At 31.5% G+C, this 6,314-nt stretch overlaps 1 long non-coding RNA gene across 1 annotated transcript; it reads left to right on the top strand.

The window, feature by feature from the left end:
- Positions 1-4,460: 4,460 nt before the first annotated feature.
- On the top strand, positions 4,461-6,285 carry LOC114925548 (uncharacterized). Its single transcript, XR_011869258.1, has 3 exons — positions 4,461-4,664; positions 5,788-5,932; positions 6,153-6,285. It is a non-coding gene; the product is annotated as an uncharacterized lncRNA (long non-coding RNA).
- Positions 6,286-6,314: the final 29 nt, after the last annotated feature.

Raw genomic sequence — 6,314 nt, 5'->3', positions numbered from 1 at the left:
AAGTCACATCTATTAAGTATCCCAATGATCGTAAGATCTTTGGATGTGGAAAAGGATCAATTCCGTCCTAAAGAAGAGAATGAAGATATCCTTGGTCCTGAAGTACCATATCTTAGTGCCATTGGAGCACTAATGTATATTGCTAATAATACGCGATCTGACATATCATTTGCTGTGAATTTACTAGCAAGATCTAGTTCCTCTCCAACCAGAAGACATTGGAGTGGAATCAAACAAATCTTTCGATATCTTCATGGGACGGTTGATATGGATTGTTTTATCCCTATGGATCCAAGTCACAATTAGTTGGCTATGCAGATGCTGGATACTTGTCTGATCCACATAAAGGGAGATCTCAAACAGGATACCTATTTACATATGGTGGAACAGCTATATCATGGAGGTCCACGAAACAAACGATTGCTGCAACATCCTCTAATCATGCCGAAATACTGGCAATTCATGAAGCTAGTCGCGAGTGTTTTTGGCCGAGGAGTCTGATTCAATATATTCTGTCATCATATGAACTGATTGATCATAAGATAGCTCCAACTATCCTGTTTGAAGATAATACAGCATGCATTGCTCAACTTAAGGGTGGATACATCAAAGGTGATAGAACGAAGCATATTTCTCCCAAATTCTTTTTCACTCATGATCTTCAAAATCAAGGGACAATTGATATCCAATAGATCCGCTCAAGTGATAATCTGGCAGATTTATTTACAAAGTCACTCCCAAAATCCTCTTTTGAGAGATTGGTGCATGAGATTGGGATGCGCCGATTTCGAGACATTAAATGATGTCGGTATGAGGGGGAGACTGTACTCTTTTTCCCTTGGTCAGGTTTTTTTTTCCATTGAGTTTTTCTTGACAAGGTTTTTAATGAGGCAGTCCCCATCACAAAGGATATTGTACTCTTTTTCCTTCAAGGGGTTTTTCTTTAATAAGGTTTTAATGAGGCATATTCCTAAATAAGCATCCAACGGGGAGTGTTACAACAAGGATAAGGATGGATGCTCATTGATGGTGGATCTGATTTCCTATGGTAAAAGAAACAAATTCTCATGACAGCGCAATTAATATGGTTTGAAATGTTGAATTCATTTGCCTATAAAAACATGGACGAGGCAAATAGATTAAACACACAGCAATAATAAAACAAAAACAAATGCTATTCTTTCTCTCTATTTTTTATACTCCTTTCTATCTTTATATATATATATATATATATATATATATATATTTATGCAATTCTTTTTCTCTTTACTTTTTATATTCCTTTTTATCTTTATATATATATACATTATAACATATAATATTATTATTATATATATATATATATATATATTATTAAACTAATTATTTTAATATTAAAATCTTCTATTTATATATCTTTATTTTATATTTAATATATCTTTTATTTATTTCACAACATTATGATTCATTATCAGTTGTTATGGTGAAAGAGACCAAAACTATATAAATCTATCGATTCAGCGGGACATACGTTATATTACCTAGTTATAGAGATGATTTGGAGTTTCAAATTTCAATGATTGTATTTTGAAACATTTAATTAGTTATAAAGATGGCTTCTTAGTTCCTAATACACATGTGAGATTTGCTAATTTATAGATGCATCTAATTACTAACATCGTCATTTCAATAAAAATAATTATTTTTTATATTGAAAACATAAATAATTACTAAATAAAATAAATATGAATAGACAATTAAATATATCAAAATTAGAATCACAGAGATGGATATCTGTATTTGAAAAAGAGTTATTAATAATTAATGAAATTTGACTATATAGGCATTTTTATTGTATAATAATGCACGTTTAATTATGATAAATATGCTGGCAATGATGAAGACAAGATTGCGAAAATCTACGTTATGTGGGCCTTTATTATACATGCATGGAAGCTGCAGGTAGAGAGGTACATGACCATATAAATATAAGTACGAGTATGACCCTCTCTTAGAAAGGGTATTAGATCCTTATCCATATTAGAATATTCTTTGGAATATGATCATATGAATCTTCAGCCACATAACACCTCTCTGAATTTTCCTCCTCAGCTTTGGAGCTAATAAATGTTGTGATTTGGGAAGAAAGAACACAAACTGGCCTCTCAGAGATTCTTTCCTCTCCTCCTGTCGGTGGAAGAAATTCAACCATACGCACAGACACAAAAAATGTCACTAACTAGTGTTATATATATAATTTACATTAGATATAATTTCACACTATTAAAAACACTATTGATAACTAATTGATGGTTAAAAATCACAAAAATTACTGTCTCCTAAGATTATTGTAACCTAGCACTCACAATACTAATTTTATTTGTGGGTATCCAATTCAACCCAACTCGTTTAAATAGGAATTGACAATCCAATTCTCGGATATCGAATTGAGAATGGAATGAGTTGAATTACGCGTAAGATTAATATAAGTTTAGATCTAACCCTATCCGATTTACTTGTTTCTTTGATATATTATAATATATAATTAAAAATTGGTATACATGTATTAGGAGTGTACATGGGCCGGGTTACACCGGGTTTGGCTTAATCTAGATCCCGAAATATAGATCGGGTCTAATTTTTAGATCTTAAGCCGATTTTAGACCCGATAAAATCTACGCACCTTCGAGTCGAGTGAAAATCAGGTAAAAATCGGGTGAAAACCGAGTCTTTAGCATGTAAAAATCACCTAATCTCCAACAATTATTTCACAATTTACATAGTAAAATTCACTTAAAAAAATATAACAAGAACCAACCATTCTCTAAAATTAAAACATAACCATAATCAATACTAATATTGTCTAATAACACCAAATATTTAAATCAATACAAATAACACAATATTATGTATTAGTCTAAAATCTTATGAATTATAAACATAAAATATTAACTTATAATTTTATAATGACTAATAACTCAAAATATTAAGGTTTATAATATTTAAATTCTACATAAGAATAGCCATCATTCATCACTAATAACACAAAATATTAATTGTGTATGATAACCGGGCCACCGGGTCAAGTTCAGGTGACCCGAGTTATGGCACGGGTTCGACCAGAAATAATGATCGGGTCTATTTTTGAAACTCTTGACTAACCCTAGACCCGATAAAATCACACTAAATTAGTTCTTAAAGTGTTTGGGGCCGGACCAAATCTTCGGATCGAGTCCGACCATGTACACTCCTAACATGTATAATGAAGATGATAGATATCAAATTCATATCTTCTCTTTTTTTATAATTTTAACTTAGATTTTATTATAATTTAGTTGCTTTTAATTTTAATATGAAATTAATTTATATTTTTTATTTTATTAGTATATTTGTAAAATATAGAATGATTAAATATTGTGTTTGATTGAAAAAAAGAAATTAATTTGTGGCGGATAGGGTTGGATATAGAGTTTTAGGGTGTGATTAGAGTTAAAGTTGGAGAGATTAGTAATCCACAAATAAAAAAGAGTTAAATTTTATAGAGAATTTAAATCCAAAAATATAATTAGCGTAGAGTTTAAATTCTACGGTACCCTATTTGTTACTAGGCCTAATTGGACCTAAGTCATGTTTCTATTTGGATGGTATCATTGGGCTAAATATGTGTTGGGCTCAATGACTATTGTGTCATTGCCATGACAATATTATTTTCATATTTTCCTGATATTATTTTCTGGGTTGTCTCCTTGTAGCCGATTATGGGCATTGTCCAAAAAATCAAACATTACTTCAATGGTTCAAGATAAATTTATATGAAACATCTTTCTTTTTTGGCATTTAAAATTATTTTACCTCAACTTAACTAATTAATGTTTAAAAAATTATTAGATATTTTTGGATTGTTGTTTATTATCTTCATAATTAATAAGTCATTTTAGATAAATATTTAAATGTTAATAAATTATAATTTAAGAGGTTTTTTTTTTAAAGAAAGTAAGTGTTACTCCATTTTATTAGGCATAGAAGAAAAAAAAATTTGGAAGAAAAAAACTAAGAACACTCCAATGAATAGGATTTTGAGGCCTTATTTTTTACAAAAGCAGAAAGGGACCATCCAGGAGAGAAAAAATAAGTTCTGCACGGATCTTAAGATGAGAAAGTCCCTCTGAACAGAAACTTAAATTGATCAATAATAATTTGTCACTTGGCAAGTTATTATAAAAATAGATAATTATATAAAATTTAAAATAATTAAATAATAATTAAGTTAGTAATAATTTTAATAGTTATATTTTTATTTAATTAATAATTTATATTTATATTAATTATTTAAATAATAATTAATTAAATAATTAAATCATAAGCCAGGATCACAAGCCGTTGTATTTGAATTTTTGAAGTGGCTAACAACAACCCAATCCAACGTGCATATAAATACTCATTTCCCGCCAATCTTCTCATTTTGCGAGCTGCTTTCTACTTCTACTGCAAGCTGCAACTCATCATTCCTCTCTCTTCTCCAAATCGCAAAAAGCCTTACAACGATTACCGATTCGCAATCGCAACACCGAAGCGCTTCTGCAGATCCAGATCGAGAGGATGAGAAGAAGGATAAGCATAAACAAGGTCTCCGATCTGTCCTCCATTCCCGTCTTTCCTCCTCCTCCAATCCTCCACAACTCAAGGTTTCTTCAGCTTCAATCCTTTCGTCATTTCACGCACTTAGCATACTTCTCTCTTTTTTGTTTACGATAACGATTTGGTTTACTCTCACAAATGTTCAATTAGTTCATTCATTTATTTATCTGATTATTTTGTTGCTGAGAAAATTTTCTTATTAACTGCTACATTAAGGATTTTTCTGTCTTTATCATTTTGTTGATTTTCTGATTGCTTCCTAAATTGCGATTCGTCTTAGTGCTTATATATGCAATGACTTCGTTTAAGGTTTAACTACTTGGCTTCAGTTCTGCTGAGAAAATTCAGATAGCATTGTGGATTTGAAGGTCATTCAGCCAGTTGTACGTTTGATTCTGTTTTTTGGCTGAAAATTTTGCCTTCGTTGCAGATCCTGTTATCAATTACCTCTAAATCTCTGTTTGGATTCTCCGAACAGCCATCAGATCTTGAAACTTAGCTGAAATGTCTTCTACTTCAATTATCTCTTCTTTTCATTTGTTGAAAAAAAAAAAATCACATAAAATTGTAGATTTAGACCTCTTTTTCTTTTGTGTCGCTGAACTCAAGCCTGAGTCACTTTCTATTAATTATTTATAATGATCTGTTTGAATTCCTCTGAAAAGTTATAGGATCTATAAGCCTGGTTAAAATGACTTATATACTACATTTAGCCCTTTATTTGTTGAGGAAATTTGATATTAAATTGTTGGTGGAACTAATGTTATTCCAATTTTTGTTTGATTCATTGATTGAAGACTTTTTCCCCCCTTTCTTTGTTGAGTTTCTGACTCAGTGGCATTTCCTACATTCAATTCTCTTTATCGCTCTGTTTGGATCCTCTGATAAAATGTGGATGTATAATTCCTAGTTAAGAGTAAAATAACTTGTACTTGAAGGCTTTACTATAAGTGATGTTAGGACTGAGAAGAACCCAAAATTCTCATGCTTATCTGACGTTTTGAGTTTGCTGTGTCTGAATCTGACTAAGTACTAAGAACCAGTACTAAGAAGGTTCATCAGTGTTGATAATTTTGTGGAACCAGTAGTGATAAGGTTCAACAGCGTTGATAATTTCTTGTGGCTTTTGCTTATTTATTGTGCAATAAAAAAAAGATGAAAAATTTGTAGGACTAGGAGACCAAACACTGTGCCAAGTGGTGTGCAAGCGTCACAGCAATCTCAGCTATCATTTTCTCAGGGACTCTCATCTCAGCCTGGAATGTTGTCTCACTTCTCCCAAAACTCTCTTGACGAGGCTGTGACGAATTATCAGGTTGACTATTGCAACCTTAGATTATGCAGGATTTCCAATTTCTCATAAAGAATGTCATTTTCCAGTTACACAAGTTAGCTAAAGTTGATAAATACCCCCCCCCCCCCCCCTTCTCCCACAAAAACAAATAAACTTGACTGTAAAAATTACTCTATAGACATAAATATATGCAATGCCTGATACTGTTTCTGCGTCTATTATGTACTTTTCATCCTTCTAGAGAGTTAGTTCTCAAGAGCAGGAGAACTCTTTGAGGAATATTTCTAGCTTCTCCCATCTTACATATTCACGAGAAGAGAGTCAAACACTGAACTCAAAATCTTCATCCAATCTGAAGGTCAAACAGAATCCTCCAGAGCATAGAAGTAAGGGTATTAATTCA

The sequence above is a fragment of the Arachis hypogaea genome, chromosome 2 (assembly GCF_003086295.3).
Source record: "Arachis hypogaea cultivar Tifrunner chromosome 2, arahy.Tifrunner.gnm2.J5K5, whole genome shotgun sequence".
In the NCBI taxonomy this organism is placed as follows: Eukaryota; Viridiplantae; Streptophyta; class Magnoliopsida; order Fabales; family Fabaceae; genus Arachis; species Arachis hypogaea.
Note: the sequence above shows the minus strand (reverse complement) of the source record. Positions and strands in the feature narration are given on the sequence as shown.